The sequence below is a fragment of the Podarcis gaigeae genome (genome assembly GCF_964106915.1).
Source record: "Podarcis gaigeae genome assembly, chromosome: 1".
Classification (NCBI taxonomy): domain Eukaryota; kingdom Metazoa; phylum Chordata; class Lepidosauria; order Squamata; family Lacertidae; genus Podarcis; species Podarcis gaigeae.
The window spans coordinates 122,572,884-122,597,867 of NC_139678.1; the positions used below are offsets into that span (position 1 = coordinate 122,572,884).

General features: G+C 43.0%; 1 long non-coding RNA gene across 2 annotated transcripts; it reads left to right on the forward strand.

Annotated features, from left to right (window-relative positions):
• The first annotated feature begins 18,558 nt into the window (after window positions 1-18,558).
• LOC310833751 lies at window positions 18,559-23,516 on the forward strand. Of its 2 annotated transcripts, XR_014558909.1 has the most exons (4): window positions 18,559-19,144; window positions 19,305-19,414; window positions 22,486-22,546; window positions 22,644-23,516. It is a non-coding gene; the product is annotated as an uncharacterized lncRNA (long non-coding RNA). The 2 variants fall into 2 exon arrangements; XR_014558910.1 differs by lacking the exon at window positions 18,559-19,144 and having other exon boundaries at window positions 19,174-19,414.
• The last annotated feature ends 1,468 nt before the right edge of the window (window positions 23,517-24,984 follow it).

Genomic DNA, 24,984 nt, shown 5'->3' on the forward strand with positions numbered 1-24,984 from the left:
TATGTATTTATTTGCAAAGCACCTCAGATTCTCACCCTTCTAACCTGAAAAAACAACCACAGCTAAGAAAGAGTCACTTCCTTATGAACAATTCATTCATTCCTTTCAGTATTGAACCTGCAGTTGTTAGTTGTTATGGATTACTTAAGAACACGTGGTTTTTTTTATAATTCAAAAGTATAATCGATCAATCAAATTAATATACCTGGTTTAGTACATGCATATGTTTTACCACACAGGTAGAGAGATTGACTTTAACAGGAGAATTCCTGCCTAAAATGTTCCATTGAGCCTGGAGTGCTTTTGCAACTAAGGCTGGATCTACACTGACCTGTTTGTTATTGGAGTGACATTAGATATATCGTTCAAAAACATCACAGGACATACTTGTTCACTAAAGCTGGGTTTTTTAACCTTCTCCCACCATCAAAATGCTGTCTCCCTACTGATGGTTGCCTGTTGCTCTGCTGTCTTTCTGGTGTCACATTTTAATAACACATTATGAATGTTAAACGTAGGACATCATATGTACCTATACATTATCAAAACCATTCCTTAACCCTTCCTTAAAAATCATGAGTGTAGATCAGGTACGTCCAACAGGTAGATCTTGATCTACTGGTAGGTCACTGAACGTCTGTGGTAGATCACTGGTAGAGCTCTTTCCTCTCCCCGCAAAAAAAACGTTCAACAACTTTGCTCCAAACGCCCCTGAAAGATGGCTTTCCTCCTCCCTAAAACTAGCTCAACAACTTTGACCTGAATCCCCCCATCCCCAAAATGGGGGTAGATCACCAGCAGCTTTTAATTCTGTGAGTAGATCGCAGTCTCTTGGGAGTTGGCCATCCCTGGTGTAGGTCATCCCTAAGCTGAGGGTACATATTCCAGTGTGTTTTCCCCTCCTGAGTGGTTTATACCTTCCCATGTTCATATATGCATATGTAGGGCTGCCATATGTCAGGATTTTTGCAGACATAGTCAGAATACGGCAGTTGGAAGCAGTGTCCAGGCAGAAATTGCTGGAATATCCAGGGAAATCTGGATATAGCAGCAACAACTTTTGTGTCCCGATCATAGCTGTCAACTTTTCCCTTTTTTAAAGGGAAATCCTATTCGGAATAAGGGAATTTCCCTTTTTAAAAAAGGGAAACGTTGACAGCTATGGTCCAGATTTTAACTTTTTGTAAGATGGCAACCCTATGTATATGGCTGGGGAACAAAGAGGTTGGTTGTTGGTCTGGGGTTTGTTTGCTTGCCATTGTTTTTTTGGGGGGGAGGGAGGTATTTTTGTTTTACCCTTTTAAATTTTTTCTTGAACATTTCTCAAGAGGTATTCCACAAGTCGGAGCATAATTGTTTCCATCCAAATGTTAACGCTCAGCTTTACAAAACAGAATCCCTAAGTGGAAAATAGCTTCAAGTAATTGCTTGCCTGCTCATTTCCTTGAGGAGAATGTTATGATGGCTTAATAGAGTTCCAATTGAGAGCCTGCCTTTATGGAATCCATAAGGTGAACAGCAGTTTTTCCCCCCAGAATGAGTCACAGTGCTCTGCCTTTGTGTAAAACTAGCAAATGATGGTAAATGATTGTATGCAAATTTGTGTCTTGTAAGATGCATTTCGCAGTGAAAGCAGTCTCAGAATTAACCAAAGGTAAAAGACCACAGGGGCACAATAAACTCTCTCCCCCCCCCCTCCTCCTTGTAGTTCATTTTGATTTTATTTTATTTTTAAGCCAGACTGTGTGGACTGTCTGCATTTACACACAACATGAATCAACAGTGTGATGCAGAAGCAAAAAAACCCCTAACTCTATTCTAGGTTGCATCAACAGATGTCTACTGTCCAGATCAATTGTACCACTCTATTCTGCCTTGCTCAGACCACACGGTGCCCAATTCTGGGCATCACAATTTAAGAAGGATGTTGACAAGCTGGAATGTATGCAGAGGATGGCAACCAAGATGATCAAGGGTCTGGAAACTAAGCCTTACAAGGAACACTTGAAGGAGCTGGATATGTTTAGCCTGGAGTAGAGGAGACTGTAAGGAGAGATGATAGCCATCTTCAAATATCTTAAGGGCTGTCACATGGAAGAGGGAGCATGCTTGTTTTCTCCTGCTCTTGAAGGTAGGACTTGAGGCAATGACTTCAAGTTACAAGAAAGGAAATTCTGACTAAATACTCAGAAAAGCTTTCTCACAGTAAGAGCTGTTCGGCGGGGCAACAGATTCCCACGAGAGGTTCTCCTTCCTTGGTGGTTTTTTAAGCAGAGGTGGGATAGCCATCTGTCATGGATGCAGTAGCTAAGATTCCTAAATTACAAGGGTTGGACTAAATACCCCTTGGGTCCCTTCCAACTCTAAGATTTTATGATTCTGTAACAGTTATTCACATGCAGTGTTCAATGAGTGCACAGTCTGTGTACTCTGTGTATGCAACAGTTTAGCTGTACATGTTGATTTCAATGAGTGTAGAGTCATGTGCACATTTGCTACCCATGAAAGAAAATGGCTTCATTGAAGCAATTCCCTTTTACTGGCAACAAGGTATGGGATGCTGAGTGTGTTATACTTCTTGAAACTGTTTCCTAAAAAAGGTTTACGTTTGACAGAAATAATTGTGGCAGAAAGTGGAGGGTAGCTTTTTTCATTCAATTTTTCTTGCTCATTGTCTTCATTTTTTCAAAACTAAAGCACCAGCGTTTTAAACCAAAACACTGGCTTTGGTAACTATAAGAATCACAGCTATTAAAATATTGCAAATAAATAATTCTCACTGTTATTCTTAGAGAAAGCGTGTCTTTCTGTGCTGTAAGCATAATCACAGCATAATCACATACATATAAACAGTAAGAAGTAAGTCCTATTGTGTGCCGTGAGACTTTCTCTATCCCTAGGTAAGTCTATATAATTGCAACCCTAAATTTATTGAACGTTTATATGTTAAATAAATGTTTTGACAGGAGGATTGGAAAATGCTTAGCTAACGCCATTCTAAAAAAGAAGAAGTCAGCGATCTATAAATAAAAGAAACTGGATATTAATTGTCTTTCCAAACGAAAGGGAAGTTGTGGAGTACAATCCTATGTGTATTTACTCAGCTGCAAGTCTCAATGTGTTCAGTGGAATCTCCTGTCAAGTGTGTGGAGGCTGCAATGCCAGGGGATAGGCTCCACTGAATTGAATGAGACCTACTTCTGTGTAGACCTACAAAGGTTTGGTCTGCAAGCAACTGGACTATAAATATCACCCAAGCCTGTTCTTCGGAAAAAATTTAAAATAACTTTTCTGTTGCATAATAATAATAATAATAATAATAATAATAATAATAATAATACAGTGGTACCTCTGGTTGTGAATGGGATCAGTTCCGGAGATCCAGCCGCATCCCAAGGAATTTGCAACCAGAGATGCTGCTTGTGAGCATGCATGCGGCGCAGTTTAGCGATTCTTTGCATGCGCACACAGTGAAACCCGGAAGAATACTTCCGGGTTTGCCGTATACGTATCCCGAAGGATACGTAACCAGAGGTGAACGCAACTAGAGGTACCACTGTAATAATAATAATATTAATAATAATTTACTATTTATACCCCGTCCATCTGGCTGGGTTTCCCCAGCCACTCTGGGCAGCTTACAGCACATAAAAAAGTAAAACATTAAACATTAAAAATTCTCCAATACACTCAACCCAGCAAAAAAAACACAATGTTCCAAGCATCATCATCATCATTTTTATTATTTATATCCTGCCCATCTGGTTGGGCTTCCCCAGCCACTTTGGGCGGCTTCCAACAAAATATTAAAATACAATGGTCCATTAAACATTAAAAGCTTCCCTAAACAGGGCTGCCTTCAGATGTCTTCTAAAAGTAGGATAGTTGTTTAATTCCTTGACAGATGATGGGAGGGCATTCCACAGGGCAGGCGCCATCACCAAGAAGGCCCTCTGCCTGGTTCCCTGTAACTTCACTTCTCGCAGTGAGGGAACTGCCAGAAGGCCCTCAGAGCTGTACTTCAGTGTGCAGGTTGAACAATGGGGGTGGAGAGGCTCCTTCAGGAACCACATGTCACAATGCAGAATTGTGCTAAATGAAGGTTAGGCTTGCAACTAAATGAGTGATCTGACTCTCCAGATATCGCCGGACTAAAATTCCCATCACTGACCATACCAACTGGAGCCAGTGGAAGCTGGAGTGCAACAACATCTGGAGGGCCATAGCTTTCCAGTTCCTGAAAAAAATGGTGGGGAATGATGATAGTGCTGTAGCTTGTTGCATTTGCAGAGTGGACCATGTGGCTCCAATTACATCAACAGACACATCCACTCAGTTGAGTGGTGCCCAGATGAGCGTTGCAGGGGAGACATGCATGGATATTTGTATCACATACGCACACACAGATCCTCCTTGCTTGAAACTAGTAAATTTTTTTGTGTAATGAAGCCTTGATGAGACAACACAGGGCTCTTCCTTACATCCTGAATGTACAGCAGCTATTTTGCCTCTTCTCTACTACGAACAATATTCTTGTGACAGGCTGAAATATACCTTGCAATCAACCCTGTGCAGAATACTTGATTTTCTTTAGCCTCACTCTGGGAGCCTTTCCAGATTTTCAATTATTCTATCTTGGACCTTGGAGGATTACAGTGAATAGAGAAGAACACATAAGAATAGTGGACTTCTGTGAGAGAGCAACATGCGTACGAGCACACACTGCTGGCTGGTTACCAGCAAATATATAATTAATAGTACACCTGCGTTTGGATATAAATAGCTACATGTATACAGACAAGGGCACTGATCTGTATGCAGTACAATTCACATGCCAGTTGGCTTAGTTGCAGATGAACGTGATGGATATCCTATCAAAGCTGCTGGTTTTTTGTTTTAATCCTTTATGTTTACTTGCGTGGCAATTCCCTCCCCCCAAGTGAAATGAAGACACTGGACACATTATTTAAGGTTAATGGGCATAAAAAGGCCACAACTTTATTGATTACAGGAATTGGAAGGTATTGGCCTTAGGCATTGGCTCCTATCGACTACCCAGCATGAGGACCGGGAAGGGTTATCCACCAGCCGTGGGAGTCCTGTTGAAGTACGCCAACTAAGATCCCACAAGTGTCACCGCTCGGGGGTGTGCCGGAGGCCCTCACCTCCCTAGGTTTCGGACAGGGCAACGCCCCCCGGAGTCCTCTACCGGACTACCCTTTTCATTGGGGGAAGGTGATGGCGCTTCCTTCCCCTTCATTTGCATAACAATTAACCCCTGCCAATGCCTAACCGCCAATCGAGCAAAGCTCAGCGCCAATACCTTCAAACCTGTAACCAACTCCTAATCCCTGCTATGATATCCCCCAACCAAATGTCGTTTCCAGCATCTGACAGATGCATGCCATTGAATCTGTAGAGGGCTTTGTCGCTGTACTGGATACCAGGGTGGCCTATGATGCACCCACCCAGAGCCGACACTCTACGCGCCAGAGCCCACTCCAAAACTTTTATTGCTCTATTGATTGCAACCAGGCTCAAGCTATCCCTCCATGTCCTCCATTCAAGTAGCGAGGACCACAAGATAGTAATGTTAGGATAAACCGCCATCAAATCAGCAAAGTCATCAAAGATGTTCCATCTCAAGTCTATAGCTTTGCGGTATGCTAGGTCATTCTCCCCCAGCTGGATAACCAAGGCATCAGGTGGGCCCTCAGAGGCGGCTCTAGCCATCACAGCTGGCTTGAATTCGTTCCAGCGCATCCCTCTTTGCGCAATCCATGCCACCTCAACATTTCCAGGTAAGTTCAAGTTTTGCCCCAAACCGGTGCTCAAGGCTTGATTCTTAGCCCAATGCACAATGCTGTGGCCCACCAACCAAATGTGCACCCTCTTGTATTCTGGAAATGAAATGGAAAGACAAACCCAGGTCAGGAAACCAGCAGCTAGTCATAGAATCTTTCTCACATAAGCTTTGTACGCATTAGATTTCCACCGCCCCATGTCCTTTATCCTCTCGGTTGAGAGCCCGAGGTGTACCGCAGTGGTAGCGGCTCCAATCTGAAAGGAGTGAGCCGCAAATTCTGCCACGGGCAGCCCGCATGCTGCCAATGCCATGCGCATCACACAAGTAAACTGGGGCCTGGCCAAGAGCAATCCATCCACGTGAATTAAGAAAGGGCCAGGGCTGTTGGGTCTTAGATAGAGGAAATGCCTAATATCCCTAACCGGGCTAGGTCCTCTCCCTTGTGCCACTGGTAAGCGAAGGGGGGGCTTACCCTGCTGGTCCGTCTTAGAGCTCCATACCTGCATAATTAGGTCAGTACTGGACAGGGTCAGGTCGCTTAGGAGGATGCCCCTCTGGCCGTGGGCCTCCTCCCCTTCGCATACTACCTCCCCTATATGGAGGGCACCAAAGAAAGCTATGGAATAAGCGGCTGAGAATAGGTGAGTTTCATATTTTGACCAGTATATTGCTCTTAATCTCTTATGAATCTGGGTCAGAATGTCATACGTTATGGGCCTCCTCTTGTCAGTGCTAGGGGGCTGGAGCCTGTGCCAGCTCTCTAAGGCCTTACGCACTACAAATTCAGTGCATGGGTCGGTAGCGAACAAGGCTTTACAAAAGTATGAAATCCCTGTGGACTGAATGTTAAGAGTCTTTGGTGCCCTGCCCAGCTCCTTCAGGTGGGCTAAGTAGCGGAGGACCTCCCTCGTTGAGGGAATTGAACCCTGCCTCGCATTGGGTATACTGTTGCAAAACGTTAGGAAGTCGGCCCACGCTTTCTTATAAGATCTCATTGTGGAAGGGGCAACTGCACTCAATACTCCCTTCATCACTTCTCGCTCCCAAGGCTCCAGAGATGCTCTGGGAAAGGCAGTGGTGACTGTTGTGCATCTGGCGCTAATGAGCGGAAACTCTCCATCTGAAAACAAAACAGAGCATCCGCGATGTTATTATTAACGCCAGGCACGAATTTGGCTGAAAAATATATATTCTGCTCAAGGCACAAGAGTACAAAGGACCGTAACAGGTTTCCCACCCTGGTGGAACGCACAGACTGTCTAGAAAGAACCCCTACTACTGACTGATTATCTGTGTTGAAACAAACCCTATGATTGCAAAAATGTCCCACTCCTAAGTGTACTGCCACTACAATAGGGAAAAATTCTAAGAAAGTAAGGTCCCGAGTAATGGGCTTGCCCTGCCAGTCTGCAGGCCACCTTTGAGCACACCACTGTCCCCTGAAATAAACGCCAAATCCCAGGGAACCCGCGGCGTCTGATTGGTCTTGCAAGTCAGCATTGAGTGCCATGGTATCTTGCCATAAGGATATGCCGTTATACCTGCCAAGGAATTGTAGCCAGACTCCCAGATCAGACTTAACTTCTTTGGAGAGGCACACCCTATGTTGGGGCGCCCTAAGGCCCGCTGACAATTTGGCCAGGCGGCCACAAAAGGGCCGGCCTGGCACCACAACTCTACAAGCGAAATTTAGGTGACCTAACAGAGATTGAATTTGCCTAAGAGTAACCTTCAGGGGCCGGGGCTGCTGTATCAATGCCTTAAGGGCAACCAGTTTTTCTTCGGGTAGCCTGGAAGTTTGGGCCATGGTGTCTAACTCAATGCCCAGATAAACCAGCGATGTGGCTGGGCTCTCTATTTTGTCAGCAGCCTGTGGTACTCCGAGCTCCCCCGCTAGTGTTGTGAATGCCTCCAAGAGGGCAGAGCATCGCTGTCTATTATCTGTGACCAGAATACAGTCATCCAGGTAATGCGACACGCCCACCGACCCGGTCCTGAAGCGCAGGGCCCAATCGAGAAATGTACTAAAAGACTCGAAAGTCGAGCATGCAACGGAGCAGCCCATAGGCATTGCTTTGTCAATGAAATACACACCAGCTGGAACGGGGCAAAGAGGGCGGTCCCCGGGTGTGCCGGCCTTAAATGGGCTAGGCCACGCCTCCCCTGCCCGCCGATTGGCGGGCCAGGTCACAAACACGCCCGGGGATTCCGTATTCTCGCGGGGGCTAAAACCAGCCCCTGCGTGTGTGGGAGGGGGTGGGCCCGCAACCCCCTCCTCTCGAGCTCAGAAGTGACTTTAGCAGTAATTGACACTTTCTAAAGAAAATGGTGACTCCCGTCACAAAGCCATAATACCATCAACATGTTGAAGAGATTTTGTCCCCATCCTACAGTCTATTTGTTCCAAAAATTGTGTGTAGGTTTGTTTCCCCCAGCAACCAAATCCATTTTAGGCTTCAAAGGTGTATGATTTAAATCCCTAGGGAGCAGAAAAGACTATTTATGCATGCAACCACGGCTGTGCAGATGTTATTGGCCCAGTGATGGAAAGAAGATAAAGTCCCAACCAGAGAAGAATGGCAGATCAAGTTGATGGATTATGCCAAAATGGCTAGAATGACTGGAAGAGTCAGAAATCAGGAAGATCAAAATTTTAATAATATAATAATCAAAATTTATTATTTATACCCCGCCCATCTGGTTGAGTTTCCCCAGCCACTCTGGGCTGCTCCCAACCAAATATTAAAAAACAATACAGCATTAAACATTAAAAACTTCCCTAAACAGGGCTGCCTTCAGATGTCTTTTAAAAGTAAGATAGTGGCTTATTGCCTTGCCATCTGATGGGAGGGCATTCCACAGGACGGGTGCCACTACCAAGAAGGCCCTCTGCCTGGTTCCCTGTAACCTCACTTTCCGCAGTGAGGGAACCTCCAGAAGGCCCTTGGAGCTGGACCTCAGTGTCCAGGCTAAAAAGTTGGGGATGGTGATGCTCCTTCAGGTATACAAGACTGGGGGATTAGGAAAATTTATAACCTAACTTCCAAAGCATTATAAGTAGTTAAAAACATTAGTAGGACTGGGATATCACTTGTAGCTTAATGTTGAATTTTCGATACAATGGAGATGCAAAAGATTTGGATTATCATAAAAAATGCAGGAGGAAATGATTAAAAATAGGAGTCCAAGGGATTCCTTGGAATCTTGTTTTTATGTTGTATGTTCGATATGTGACTGTAAAATTTTAATCTGAAAAACCAAATAAATAAATTTATATTAAAAAGGAGGAATTCCCAACCCCATTTTCCTAAAAGTAAGCCCAATCGAGATCAATGGGACTTACTTCTCAATAGCCATGGTTAGGATCAAATCTGTAGGAAAGCCCAGCTGCTTATGTGAGCTCATGTTTGTAAGGAAAATCTCTGAAGCTCATAGAAATGGAGGGATACCAAGGTCAAGACAAATGATGGGGGAGAAATTCTATTCAGCTCCAGTGTAAAGCTTAATTTATCTGCACATTCCGCAACAATAAATGAACTGGTACACAGCCATCCTTCAAAGTTTGCACTTACCTGAATTTTGTGATTCCATTCTCCAACAATGTGTACCCAAATTTGTATTTTGGTGGGGGGGGGGTGGAACGTGGATAAAAATAAATAAATTAGTGGAAATGGCATACTGAAATGTATTACATTAAGGAAAGTTGCTTGCAAGAATGGTCAAGACTGCATACAGAATTGCAGATGAAATTTGCATCAAAATGCTGGAGAATTTTCACGGTGATTTATTGTAAATTGCTGCAGAAATGTGAACCTTCCATCCCATCGTAAATTGATAATAATGCTACCTCTGGACTTTTGGTTAGCTTTAACCCAGTGATTTCTGTTATCTCCTTAAACACCCTTTGCCAGAAAAAAATGTACATATTTGCATCCCCATCACATGTGAAAATAATTCCCAGTTTCCTGGCATCCCCTCCAACATAACACCGAATAGTCTTTGTTTATTATTACCCTAGTGGTCCCGGGCCCTAAGGAAGTTAGATTGGCTTCAACCAGAGCCAGGGCCTTTTCAACACTGGCTCCGGCCTCGTGGAACGCTCTGCCTCATGAGACCAGGGTGCTGCAGGATCTGATTTCTTTCCGAAGGGCCTGTAAGACAGAGTTGTTCCGCCTGGCCTTTGGCTTGGAGCCAATTTGATTCCCTCCCTCTCTTTCTTTTTTCTTTTCCTTCTCCTCCTGTGATGAGGCTGCATTTTAATATTTTAATGTTTCAATATTTTAATTGTTGTATTTTAATCTTGTTTTTAAGTTGTATTCATTCAACTTGTTTTTATTATTGCTTGTTAGCCGCCCTGAGCCCGGCCTTGGCTGGGGAGGGCGGGGTATAAAAATATATTATTATTATTATTATTATTATTATTATTATTATTATTATTGATTGGAGGGAATTTTTCTTTTCTTTGGAAGGAAGGAAGGAAAGAAGGAAGGAAGGAAGGAAAATCAGAACAGTGAGAGAGATTCAGGGGCTAAAGTCTGATGCATCAATCATGCGACTAGACAGAGTAACAGGTGAGGTCACCAAGGGAAGGTGTATTAAAAATAAACAAAGGTGTCTCAAAATAGGCCTTTAGAGAAGTGCCAGCTTCAGAGACAATGATTCACGATATCTGTTAGAGAAAGAAGCGTTCAGCATGAAGAAGAGCTATCTTGGGCTTAGCTCGGAGATAAAACCAAGATTTGAGGGCATGTATCTGCACAAAGTTTAAAAGGGAAGCAGGAAAAGCGATAAGATGGTATGAGGGAATAATTGAGTAAAAGGTTTTGCTTTAGCACTAGTTTCTTCTTTTTTTAAGGGGGAAATGGAGAAAAGTTAGAAAGAAGAAGGAAAGAGGAATGCACCTGCAGAAGAAGGAGAAGGAAGTTTATAGCTCTGAGTGAATAGGGTCATGAAGATAAATTAAGTGGAAGGAGGCAGTACTGGAGACATAGGAGTGAGTGACTGGTTTGGTGGAAGGACAAATAGAAGAGAAACGAAAAGGTGTGTGTGTGCTTTCCCCATCTCTCACAGCAACATTATTGCTTCAGGTATCATGTATGACTGTGGCATAGGAGCTTAGACTGCTGAAATGCAGAAAACATGGACTGATTTAAATCCATCTGCAAGCCACAGGTACTGCACAATAGCTAACTTGTGCAGAAAGTCGAAGTATTGCCCATTTAGACAATGTAGTCAGTGGCTTGCACATTGTTATGTGAATTCATCCATGAGTTTGTTTTGTCAGGCGGAGGTCAATAAGCCAGACGAGAATTGGCAAAAAAGCAGTTTTATTCTTAATTAAGAACAGTGTGCCCTGACCTATCTGTCATGATGGCAGACCCCAAATGCATAGCCTTAGTATACACAATGGTAAACAACTCGTGTGATGTCATTTCGGCTACGCATTAGTTTATGGATTAATTTTAAAGCATTTCCTTATTTGGTAGCCTGTTAGTTTGTTAGCTGTTTCTGAAGTCATCATCTCACAATCACACTTTCTCATTTCACAAGGCCTTCCTGCTTCCTTGACAGTTTCCCTGCCGAATTTCTCATTCTCTCAGCATTCCTTAATGCCCTTTTGCCCCAATTTTTGGCCAGTCCTGCTGAAGACAAATGCAGTAAGGAGAAGTCTGCTGGAACGTCCTCTGCAGTCCACAAGATTTCCAGAAGTGACATTTGTGCCATGAGAATGATTGCATAAAAGACACAAATTATCCACCAAGGAAAAGTCGCAGAAATAGAATCGAATGCTTTCTGCATTCAGCCAGAGAGAAAGAAGGAGAATAAGGGGTTATATGGTTATGCACAATGTTGGGTCACAATTTCTACAGACCTTCCTAAATGGCTTTCTGCATATCCTTCCCAGCTTTCCCATACATTTCCCATATATGTGCCCACTGCATGCAAAGGTTGCTGCCACATGGACAAAATATTGTAATGAATGAATAAGCACTTGTTTCATGCTTTGCGGTTTTCTTTTTTTTTTTTTAAAAAAAAGAATAAGTTAGTTTCAAACTTCTAAGTGGCTCTAATAAAATGGTGCCCTCAGCGATGTGCTATGAAACCTAATTGGTTTCAGTGGGGTTGCACTGAGTGCAAGGTTGATCCAAAAATTGCTCCTTTACACCTGGCAGGGCATTATTAGTTGTTACCTTACTCGGGTAACTTGGCCACGTAGTCAATCAATTACATTCGGGTCAGTGTCGGAGGAGAAACCTGCTATGTTCAAAGGAGGTGATTCAGGAAATCTGGAGAGACAGGCCTTCGTCTTGCTGTGAACTGAATTTCCTAGTATGCAGTAATAACACACGTAAGCACAGTAATCAACCATATGCAGTTGGGAGAAATAAGGAAAAAGGGATACAGTATATGCTTTCCTTTGCCGCCAAAGTGTTGGGTGATTTCCCAGCAATGTAGAAAGCATATTATATAGCCGATGTTGACATTATTTCTTTATTAAACCTTCTCTGGTATTAATCTATCACTGCTGTCAAAAAAGTAGTGATTCAATCTTTGCTGAGCAATGCTTGGATTCTGGTTCGGAGCAGATTTGTTTGTTTGATTGTTTGTTTAGCTGGCAGGGCCTCTCACAGCCACACTGATAAATCTAAGCCTCGCCTCATTTTGCACCCGTGAATTTGACCCCGTGTTGGAAAAATCCCAGGGAATTCTGCATTTGCAACAAATGCTATCCAGTGCATGCAAAACAGCTGAGAGAGAAAAACAACAACTAGGCTTCAGTAACTTGACAAGTCAGTGGAAGGGATAGTAAATTTCCTGAATTGTTAGGACATGATCCAACCCTAGTGACATTTTTCAGTCCCTCTGATTTCAGTCCCACTGCTTAAGCCCATTTCCCAGTGAGTCAGGGAAACTTAAAAGCAGTTTATTCTCTATTGGCTCACACTTCCAGTTTATCATTCAAGCATCTGTGTCTGGGACAGGTCTACAATTTCTGAGACCCTTAGATAAGAATTTCTAGGGGGTTCCCTTAATCAGTGAAAAGAAGAAGAAACAGACCTCATGGCTCTATGAGGTGTACTTCCAATCCAACATTCACTTAGAACATGGTGTCCTCCAGATGTTTTTGGACTGTCATTCACATCACTTCCAGCCAGCATGGCCAATGGCCAGAGATGATGCGAGTCACTCTCCAGCAATATCTAAAGGGCAGCACGCCACCCTTACACTATTCCCTATTCCCTGCTGTCAGGGAACTGACATCAAAGCGAGAGGTGGAGGCAGGGCTCCAGAGCGATGCTGGAGAGGGAACCAGCAGGGGGGAAGGAATTCAGCGTGACACCAATAGAGAGGAGAGGGAGATGGAGGGGGCGGTGTCAGAGCTCCAAGACCCTTCAAATTATTATTATTATTATTATTATTATTATTATTATTATTATTATTATTATTATTATTTACAGTTTGGGAGAGCCATTTTAGAAGTCAACTTCCCCACTGGCTGGTCCTAAATCTGCAAGTGACACTAAGCCAGGCATAGGCAAACTCAGCCCTCCAGATGTTTTGAGACTACAATTCCCATCATCCCTGACCACTGGTCCTGTTAGCTAGGGATCATGGGAGTTGTAGTCCCAAAACATCTGGAGGGCTGAGTTTGCCTATGCCTGCACTAAGCCCAACCCCTAGACTCTGATTGGCCATATGGAAAATTCCATCCTTAATTTTGCCCTTAAAAGTGCCCTTCCCCATCCTGGGGAATATAGTGTCTATCACCAGCAAATTCCACAATATCTTAACAACTCCTTCATCAAAGCAGAGCTTTCAGTTCAGAAGGCAGCAGCCAATTGTGTGCCCTCCAGATGTTGTTAGCTGGCGCTGATGGGAGCTGGAGTCCAGCGACATCTGCAGGCCACCATGTTGCCTGTCCCTGAGTTGCTATTTTTAACACATCAAACACGGCACAAGATTTGGAGCATAACAATGGATTTGAGCATCTGTAGGAGACACGTGTTTGCTTTCGTACGTCCCCATGCTTTTGCAACTCAGGATGTCAGAACATTTTTCTCCAGCTCTAAAGCCCTTGCCGTTGGACTAGCAAGGTGCTGCTATATTAATAGAAGACGGGAAGCAATACGTTTTATCAAAATGGAAGCAATCACATCTCTGCCCTTCTCTGCAGTTTGCTTATCTGCCTTTACCCTGGAGAGTGCTGCAGGGTTATTTTTCTGCTCCAGTTATTTAGGGAGAGTTATGTGGAAGCACAGAGCCTGGCAGCTGGGCCTGGAAATGGTGATGGTTTGTTTTTTGCTATTCTTGAATTCTATAGGGAAGGACTCCCTGATCCTTATTTGTTAATGGAATCACCAGGGTTTTCCTTATGAGGAAGTTAAACTTAAATAGCTTATGCAGAAAAAGGTGTATAAGAAAATTTGAGTGACTCCTCCATAGTGTAGTTGGATGTCCTCCCCCATTGCACTGCAGCTACAAATGAGGATGTGGAATGAATGAATGAATCTTTATTTGCGTCAGCCGTCAGCCATAGCAACAAAACAACAATAGGATAGACAAAGAATAGAAATAAAAAGTCAATTGTATAAAACACATTATAGGGTTTTGGATCAATAGTCAAATAGTGGAATATTATTTCTGATTGCCCCAGCCTTAAACCTTGCAACCTTTGCTGTCACCTGCTCCTCTTGATCTGCCAAGAGAAAGGACACTGTGGCAGTGGTTGAGTGACCTGGAATGGACAATAAAAGAGGGGGGATAACCTCATTCCTGAAGTCTTTATAAAGTGTGCAAGCCAGAAGGGCATGTGCCACCAATTTGGTACTGCCATCTCCACAGGGACATAAGCATTTTTTGTGTGGAATCTGTTGGAATCGTCCCTCAAGTACAGCCGAGGGCAATACATTCAATCTTGTGAGAGTAAAAGTGCATCTATATTTTAGAATTGCTAGGTTATGCAGATAGGGTTCCAGAGAGTCAAAATGGGTAGGTGGAAAATAGTCATACCATGGGCAAAATTTCCTTCTTGTGGCCAAGTTGTTCTGACGCTTGATATCATTTAGGCACTGACAAATTAGACTGTTTGCTTGACTAGAGCCCAAAGTGAGTAGCTGTTGTGGTGATAAAACACAAGAGTGAAGTTTCTGATAGACAATTTTAGTCCAGGCGCTCATGTGACAATCTTGCAAATGAGGCTGTGGATATGATTGTTTCCTGGGTAGTAGAAACATGGGGCAACTCTTACTAGTCAGTTTCTTTTGGAAGAGAAAATACACTGCAGATTTGTTATCCTAACCCTGGCAGGGCTGAATAGAGTTGGGGGGGGGGGATAACACCATGTCCACATCCCTACTGCAGGTGGAAGATAGAGGGGACTGACAGATTATTCTGTCATTCTGGAGCCGGTGCAGTGATCCATCCTACAACCAGCCCAATGCTGTCATCTCACAACATCAGGGCCACCTCACAATCTGTTGGATTCCAACCCACCTCAGTCCTTCTCATAGACACCAGAAGGGAGCCCTGTTTCGGCAAGATTTTAATGTTCAATGTTTTGTTGTGAAGCCATAGGATGGAGTACAAAATAATATTGTTGTTGTTGTTGTTGTTGTTGTTGTTGTTGTTGTTGTTGTTCCCTTTTCTTTTTTTGCATTTTTATTAGTATACATTTTTATTAGTTTTTTTAACATATCATTTCCAACAATCATATAACATAACTTCTTATCTTATACAATATTTTAGACTTCCATCAACACCTCTGATGATTTTCCGTTCTTTATCACTTATTCTGCATTTCTTAATTTCTCTTACTTATTAACTAATAATTCTCCTCATAGTATTTCTTGCAATATTCCAAATAATCATCCTTACAAAACTTCTTGCAAACTTCCGGAGGCGGCGCGAACGGCAATGGCGGTCCTTTTCCTTTAGTGAAAAGGAAGCCCCGCGGAGATCGGGTCATCCGCTACGGCGAAGCGGAGACCCGCGTCTGAAACCCACAGGCAGCAAGAGCCTGTGGTCCTGGGACTCGGCGGGTGCCAGAAGCGGCTCCTGAAACGCAGAGGGAACCCTGTAAGGGGCTCCAGAACGTGGAGGGGGTCCGCGGCACTGTGAGTCGATCGCTACTCCTGCGGAGTGAAGCCGCACAGCCGCTGTCGGTGAGCGCTGACCTTTTTTCCTGGAAAGACTGATTCAAAAAGCAACAACCCGTGAGTAAAAGGGGAATTGGAACTTAAATTCGTAAATAAATTTGGCTGAAAGTGGATTGACGTTAACAGGAAGCCCGTCTTCCGCTGCTGCTTAAACATCAAAGCAAAGACTGGGGCATTTGGAGCCTTTGAAGGGGCGCTAAGGAGAGACTGATCTATGCATCCACTGGAGCTGCTTTCTGTATGAAGTGAAGATTTAATTAAACCTTAGGATCTATCCTTTTAATGGACTGTGCTAAGCTTCTTCCTTTGAAGTTTTACCATTCTGAGAAACCCAGGCATTTGGAACTGCTTAGAAATAGAGCTGTCAGATTGCAGATTTTGACACTTTGTTATTGGGACTTGTTACAACCTGAGTGCTTGTGGACTTGCTACTTTGAATTACCACTGTTGCACTTGTCAGAACACCCTGTTCCAATACCGTCTGCTGGTTTCTGACAATGAGCATACCACTGTTGGCACTTCCACCCCACCCACACATCTGGCAACTGGAAAGGACAGGTGTCATTGCTATCTCTCACAGGTGGGAGCTGGCAGGAGACCATCAGCAGCCATCAGAGTGATTGGATGGATATCTCTGCTCCATTCACCCCCACACCACCCTGGACAAAGGAGGATTGCTCTGAAAAATCCTACTCTTATTTATTTGCATATATACAGATATTGCAGAGAGTCCAAGAGCAGTCACGCAAACACTGTTAAGGTCTCAGCCAGCAATAGAATTTCAGTTCCCTTAGAGAACTCTGTTTTTCAAAAAGTTGTTATATTTTCAAGAGTTATCTGAGACAGCTTGGAGTGTGGTTGTCCCTGGGAGGTGATCCTTGCCCACCTGGCCTGGAGACCTCCCTTTCCCCAAGTAGACATTTTCTTGTGAAGGAGGAAACTAGCAGCAGAGAGATCAGACTCGTGATTTCCGATGCCTTTGCGGTCTTGTTCTAAGGCATGGACAATTGTATGTGCTGTCTGGAGCATCCATTGCTCCTGAGATATGTGGGAATTGTAGTTTCCAGTGTCTCCTGGGCCATGGGTCCATGTGTGTGTGTGTGTGTTAGAAGCTACAATTTCTATCCATCCCTGAGCAAAGATGGGGCATTTTAGGCTCTCAACATTACCAGATACAGTAGCCCGTTCCACCAGCTCCTGCCCTCTTCATAAGGATGAGAGTGGTTGGGAAAGACTGGCATGCCAATTACCAATTAAACCCCAAACTCAGAGAAGTTTGAGCCCAGCTAAAAATGGGCTGGGGAGGAAGGGGAATCCTTAAATTAAATACTACAAGACCCTGAATTCTGAACTATTCATAATATAAAGCAATAAGGTTTTGTGATCATTACAAGATGAGTGGCAATCTGTGTATTTTCTATGGAATCCTACACATGCCTGTATCGTGTCTTCTTCTTTTTAAGCTGATGTCCTTACAAGAAGATATGAATCATCTGTGACCAAAAATAATGAAACGTGGGGCTGGCAGTGCCAGAGCTCAGCCTTTGATGTGTTCATCTCTTCTGAATCTCTCCTGTAAAACTGACAAGCTGAAGCGGCGGCCTCACAGATCACTGGCAAGCCTCCAGTGAGAAGAGTGTCAGCATGCAAATGCCAAATAAATTTCAACAGTTCCTAAAGAGGAAAAGGAGTCAGATGATAGCTGCCCTGGCTCCTACCCCAAAACATGCAAGCAGAGGCTCTTACTTGTAAGTAAGAAAGAGATCTTTATTCAGGCAAGTTGTGGTCCAGGCTTGGCAGCCAACACAGGGCTCAGGAGTCACAGTTAAGGAGCAAGGCAAGAACTTCAGAACTGGACGGAAGCAACCAAGGTGCTCCAACAAGTTTTCATGCCCTACCTGCCAAGCTTTTAAAGACAAGACCCAGCATACTCACTCACAAGACTTGATCGCCTTGTGGGAATATCAAGATTGCAAGTGTGCATGCCATTCAGAGAGGGTAGGTTGCTCCCATCTGCAAAGGCAACATCTGGTTCTAGGCTCCGCCCTCTTTTTCAGATTCCAGTTCTATCATTGCTATCGCTGGTTCTGCCACCACCACACCCACCAAGCTGCTCCAGGCCCTTTCTAGACCCCACTAAGACTCCATGATCTAAAGGAAAGTTGTGTTGGGGAAAATGGCATCTCTGCTCTCCCTTCTGAAGCAGCCCAAGTTGGGGTGGAAATAGGAGATTCTTCACTCCAACCCAGGTTCAGCCCCCTTCCCTTTTCTTCCTCCTCCTGCATCAGAGCCTGCCAATCCAAACCAGATCCTGACAGTGGTGAGAGGCTCATAACTATAGCCCTGTGGAGTGTCAGGATCGAGGAAGAAAGTCTTATGAAGCAAGGCTTAGGTTGGGTACAGAGGTTCGTAATTGTGGATCCGCTTAGTTGAATCATTTTGAATTCCAAACGTATTTGAGGACCACATTTGAAGGATATGCTCCTTTTACCTCACTCCTACATTTAAAAACCATTCATGGTACAATCCTGTATCTGTCTACTTATACTTACTATCCGTGGATAAGTATAATTTTCAGTTATTATGGGTTCATTTACTGTTTGTTGGTGGTCATAACAAAGGCTAATTGTGTTGGAAATTGCCTTCATTGCAACTGAAAGGAAAATAAAACTCTGAAGATGATTCTGTTTTGGCATGTCCTACAAGATTTCCAGTTGCTTCTCCTGCAATAACCTTGAGATCCAGGCTGTTCTTGAATGTGTTCAAAACTTGTAATCAAGCTCCGTTTGGGGACTGAATATTCCTTAATGCTATCACCACTTGCAATTGCTCTTTTTGATGTGATTTTATGCAGAGGTAACTCACTATCTCCTAAAGTACTGGCAAATTCTGTTGGGTTTTTCATGTGGTCCCCACCCACCGGCACCTGTCATTATCTGGCCTACACTGTAATTGGTTTCACATGGCCCTTTCATTTGTGAAATGATATTGCTATTAACTTTGCCACTGAGCTCATTCTGAGGAGCAGGAATAGTAGACGTGGAACGTGTGATGTTGGATTCTTCTGAGAATTCCATTTGGTACCCTGTAGTTGTTGCATCAGATGTTAAACCACATCTCTGGAACTCTCATTGCACTGCTTGATATCGATCTGTTTATAGCCACAATTCCATTTCTTACTGTAAGGACATATTTTGCAAATCTTCTCTCGGAATCTGCTCTCCTATTTTCTGTCATTTTACATCCTTTGAGCATGGGCCAAACTGAAGTGTTTTGCAAACAATTGTCGATTAGACTCTGTCTTGCAGAACTGAATACAACTGGTCATATATATTTTTCAGAAATCTCCATCATGTAAGAGAACACCCTTACCCCCACTGCCATCAAAAGAGGGAAATATATTGTGTTCCTGAAACTATCAGTTGCCACGTGATCACTGGAAGTATTGATGGTGAACACTGCATTTTGCATATGGTTCGGTGCAATATTGTCTGAAGATTGTGTCATTTGTTGTTGTTGTTTAGTCCTTTAGTTGTGTCCGACTTTTCGTGACCCCATGGACCAGAGCACGCCAGGCACACCTGTCTTCCACTGCCTCCCACAGTTTGGTCAAATTCATGTTGCTAGCTTCGAGAACACCGTCCAACCATCTTGTCCTCTGTCATCCCCATCTCCTTGTGCCCTCCATCTTTCCCAACATCAGGGTCTTTTCCAGGGAGTCTTCTCTTCTCATGAGGTGGCCAAAGTACCGGAGCCTCAGCTTCAGGATCTGTCTTTCCAGTGAGCACTCAGGGCTGATTTCCTTCAGAATGGATAGGTTTGATCTTCTTGTAGTCCATGGGACTCTCAAGAGTCTCCTCCAGCACCATAATTCAAAAGCATCAATTCTTTGACGATCAGCCTTCTTTATGGTCCAGCTCTCACTTTCATACATTACTACTGGGAAAACCGTAGCTTTAACTATACGGACCTGTGTTGGCATGGTGATGTCTCTGCTTTTTAAGATGCTGTCTAGGTTTGTCATTGCTTTTCTCCCAAGGAGCAGGCGTCTTTTAATTTCGTGGCTGCTGTCACCATCTGCAGTGATCATGGAGCCCAAGAAAGTAAAATCTCTCACTGCCTCCATTTCTTCCCCTTCTATTTGCCTGGAGGTGATGGGCCCAGTGGCCATGATCTTTGTTTTTTTGATGTTGAACCTCAGACCATATTTTGCACTCTCCTCTTTCACCCTCATTAAAAGTTTTCTGTTAAAACAAGAAATGACTTAAATTCAGTTATACAGCTCTTCCTAACAGCCCTGCTATTGTAGCATAAGCTACAGCCTTGCCTTATATTCCTTAGCTGGGCAATATAGATAAGGAAAATGACCCCTGGATGGTTACGTCCAGTTGAAGGCGACTATGGAGTGTGGACCTCATCTCGCTTCCGGCTGTGGGAGCTGGCATTTGTCCACAGACAACCACTACTGGTGCACAGAGGACTGTGACAGAAAGCAGAGCGCATGGAAACACCGTTTACCTTTCCACCACCACGGTACCTATTTATCTACTTGCACTGGTGTGCTTTCGAACTGCTAGGTTGGCAGGAGCTGGGACAGAGCAACAGGAGCTCACCCCATCACAGGGATTCGAACTGCCGAGAGAGAGCGCATTAGCAAAGTTTGATCCACAGAAGCTCCCTGGAGCAGCCAAAAATATACTTTTGTTCTACTGTCACAGCAATCAATTGCATGAAGTATTTCTGCCCCGGTTATTTCCTATTATTCTGGACTGTCCTATTCAGTCCAACATATAGGTCAGCCTTTGACGCAATTTTCTTCTTTGTTCGCTAGATCAAATTTTATGTGCTGGGCAGCCCCATAGAACCATTTGTTAAACTATGTGCTTCCACGATTTGTTTTGTGTGAGCTCAAAGTCTCAACTGCCTTCTTGAGCTCTTGGCTTGATTTTAATGGTGATTTCTGCTCATGGTCATATTTGAAAACAATAGGTTCAACCACTGATTGGAAATCAATGGGATGTGTGTTATTCACTCCCCACCCCACAATTCTGATTTGGTTTTAATAATATAATGTTACTGATTATATTTTATTGCATTACTTTTTTTAAAAAAGTATTTTATGCACCATGTTTTATTTGTAAGCCGCTTTCATAATTCATCACAGAAATGAAAAGCAGCATATACCTCTTCTAAATAGTAAAGTTGATCATGAGCAACTTGGATCACATTTATTTTAATGGGTCTATTCTAAGAATGATTATGTCTGCAACCTTAAACCGACTTACCTGCGAGTAACCTTCATTGAATTCAGTAGGACTAACTTCTGAGTGGTCATAGTTAGGACCAGTGTTTTTTGTTTTTTTTCTGGGGGGATGCACGAAGTACGTATACCCCTAAACACTTTGTGAATCTTTGTACTTTTGCCCATTTACTGTATCGGTATTTATTTTCCCTGATTTGAACTACAGTGGTACCTCAGGTTAAGTACTTAATTTATTATTATTATTATTATTATTATTATTATTATTATTATTATTATTATTATTAATTTATTTATACCCCGCCCATCTGGCTGAGTTTCCCCAGCCACTCTGGGCAGCTTCCAATCAATCAACACAGCATTAAATATTTAAAAACTTCCCTAAACAGGGCTGCCTTCAGCTGTCTTTTAAAAAGAAGATAGCTGCTTATTTCCTTCACATCCGAAGGGCGGGCACCACTACCGAGAAGGCCCTCTGCCTGGTTCCCTGTAACCTCACTTCTTGCAATGAGGGAACCGCCAGATGTCCTCATTCTGGAGGTCTGTACTTAACCTGAAACTGTTATTAACCTGAAGCACCACTTTAGCTAATGGGGCCTCCTGCTGCTGCCACGCTGCCAGAGCACGATTTCTGTTCTCATCCTGAAGCAAAGTGCTTAACCTGAAGCACTATTTCTGGGTTAACAGAGTCTGTAACCTGAAGCGTATGTAACCTGAAGTATATGTAACCCGAGGTACCACTGTATAAAATGGTGGTTTTCTTGAGTCAAAAGGAGAGTACCCCTAAACATATTTTTTTAAGAAAAAAAAGCCACTGGCTCGGAGTGCACTGTAAGTCTGGAACCAACCCAATATACTCGATACCTTGGTGGAGGTTTTTAAATTGTCTCTCAAATATACGAAAGAAAAGTTCACCATTGTGCTGCCGAAGATTGTCTAAGAACTGCTGTGAAAGAGGATGCTCACCAGTTTAAAAATCCCGTGAAAATCCTGGGCGCTGTACTAGAGGGAAAGTGACCTTTTCCTTATGACAGCACGTTATGTAATGAATGCCACTTTTCTCACACCTTAATGTTTGCCTGATCAGTGTTGACACATACATATTAAATTGCCTATACCAAAATGTATGACGTGTTTGACACTCTAAAATGCTCTGGGCCTTTTAGCACATAAATGCATATTACATGCTTCAGCTACACTCTCAATAAACTGACACAAGGCTGTTTTCTCTCTCCTTTTCTCTCTCTCTTTCTCCCCTTTAGATGAACACACGGCTGTTCATGTGTCTCTTTGTTCTGCTCCCAATGAAGATGATGATGATAAGTAAGCATTTATATCGCATTTTCAAATAGTCAAAGCTCTTTGTATAGTTTATCTTCTTGTGACCCTCTTAAGTCAAGTCATTCTCCCCATACTATAGATGGGGAGCTGGATGGATTGCCCAAAATCATCTAGTGAGTACTGAGCAAAGGTGAGATTAAACCGCAATCCTGATTTCCTGATTCAGGGCCAATGTACACATCAAGGGGAGATGTGTACACATCAAGGGGAGTTTTCAGCTTCAGGGGAGAGGTTTTCATGTCCTCTGAAAATTCCTGTGGAATTTGCATTAGTGTGAAAATACTGGATTCTGCTTACAGTAAACTAGTGAAGCACCCATGTCCCTGTGGAGAAAACAGCTATGATAAGCAAAGACATACAATAAAATCATATATTATAATAGTATTGAATGCATTAGCAATGAGAATATTGGATTTTATTGTAATAACTGGCTGGTATCTTAAATTTAGATCTCAACCATTCTTAGATGTTTAATTCAAATGAACAATTTTTAAATGATTTTATATGCCCTTTTCATTTTTCTCAAAAAGAAACAGACAGATACTTCTCTTTTCTTTCTTTGTAACTAAGCATGCGGGGGAAATGCTGCTATGAATCAGCAGTAATATTAGGTAAAAAAATATTATAGACCTTAGAAGGATATTGAGGGGAAGAGGTTAGAAAACAAGAAAACTAGACTTTTTAGGTCTAAGCTATGGAAAACCTTTACCAGACCTTTAAAAAAGTTATTGCTTTGTTGTATATTTGTGAACTTTCAACAAAATTGGATTTATTGTTGTATACTACCTTGAAACTCATGTGAAAGGCAGTATATGTAAACAGAGGTTTTTATGATAAAGTGGTGCACAGATCCAAAAGAATAATAGAAATATAAAAACTTGAGGGTGAATGAGCAGCTCATTCAATGTCATATGGAGCTCATATACAAAATGCATATGATATTTTGACCACTGATAGATATATTCTCAGGTATACCAATCCTATCCATGTTTGCTTTGAAATAAGCATCTTAAAAAGCAAAGACCTCACCTTGCCGACAAAGGTCCATATAGTTAAAGCTATGGTTTTCCCAGTAGTGATGTATGGAAGTGATAGCTGGACCATAAAGAAGGCTGATCGCCAAAGAATTGATGCTTTTGAATTACGTTGCAGGAGGAGACTCTTGAGAGTCCCATGGACTGCAAGAAGATCAAACCTATCCATTCTTAAGGAAATCAGCCCTGAGTGCTCACTGGAAGGACAGATCGTGAAGCTGAGGCTCCAATACTTTGGCCACCCCATGAGAAGAGAAGACTCCCTGGGAAAGACCCTGATGTTGGGAAAGATGGAGGGCACAAGGAGAAGGGGATGACAGAGGACGAGATGGTTGGAAAGTGTTCTCGAAGCTACCAGCATGAGTTTGACCAAACTGCGGCAGTAGAAGACAGGAGTGCCTGGAATGCTGTGTTCCATGGGGTCACAAAGAGTCAGACACAACTAAACGACTAAACAACAACAAGCTTACTTGTGGAAAATGTTTTTAGGAATGCAACACATTTAAAGAGACCTTCTTACCCAATGTAAAGCTTGTCAGAATAGCAATCAGCACTAGAGAGGAAGCCAAGCTACATCTCTGATAGGGGGCAGGAAATATGAGATTTCCCTGTTCACACACTGCAGCCAATCGGAAGCCACGCCTTGGTTTCAGAACGTTTTGGAAGTCAAACTGACTTCCGGAATGGATTCCGTTTGGCTTCCAAGGTGCGACTGTATATCTAAGGGGTTAAAGAACATGACTTGAGCTGCAGGAGAATTCCAACGGACTGATGAGGTAAGCAGTCTAAAGGGACAGATTAATCTAAGTGAACCGAGCAGCTTAGCTGAAACTGCAGTTCAGTATTCTAAACTCCAGCTTCATCCTTTTCAGAGCAAAATATACTTCCCCTCTCAACGGTAATGAACCTTGTGCCTTGCAATGTCCCTGGGGTGTGATTATTTCTGAAAACTGCTTCCCTAGTTACATCTTGTTGCATAAATAATCATCTCTTTCATGCGAATGATAACAGTGGGAATGATGCTACATTAAATATAGTCTCGAGCAGCCTGGCTTGCAAGGGATAAACAATTTGTTGGTACTTAAACTGTGTTAAAATCACTTCCTTTGGGTTACAAGTGGGCTCCTATTTGATCACTCGAAGCAGGATACCAATGCTCAAAATAAGGGGGGGGGGGGAGAGAAGAAGAAGTATGAAACAAATTGGCAATTTAACAATTTTATGAAGAGAATAGGCTCTCTTTCTCATCTTGTTTCCCTCAGTCTCTGGCAGCAATAAACACCACTTTGTGATTTAAATGTCGCAAATGCAGCTCCGTGGAAAAGAAGAGCAATGAGCTGCCTTGGCCAGAGATGGTGTTCATATTGGCGGCTTTCATGCCTCCGA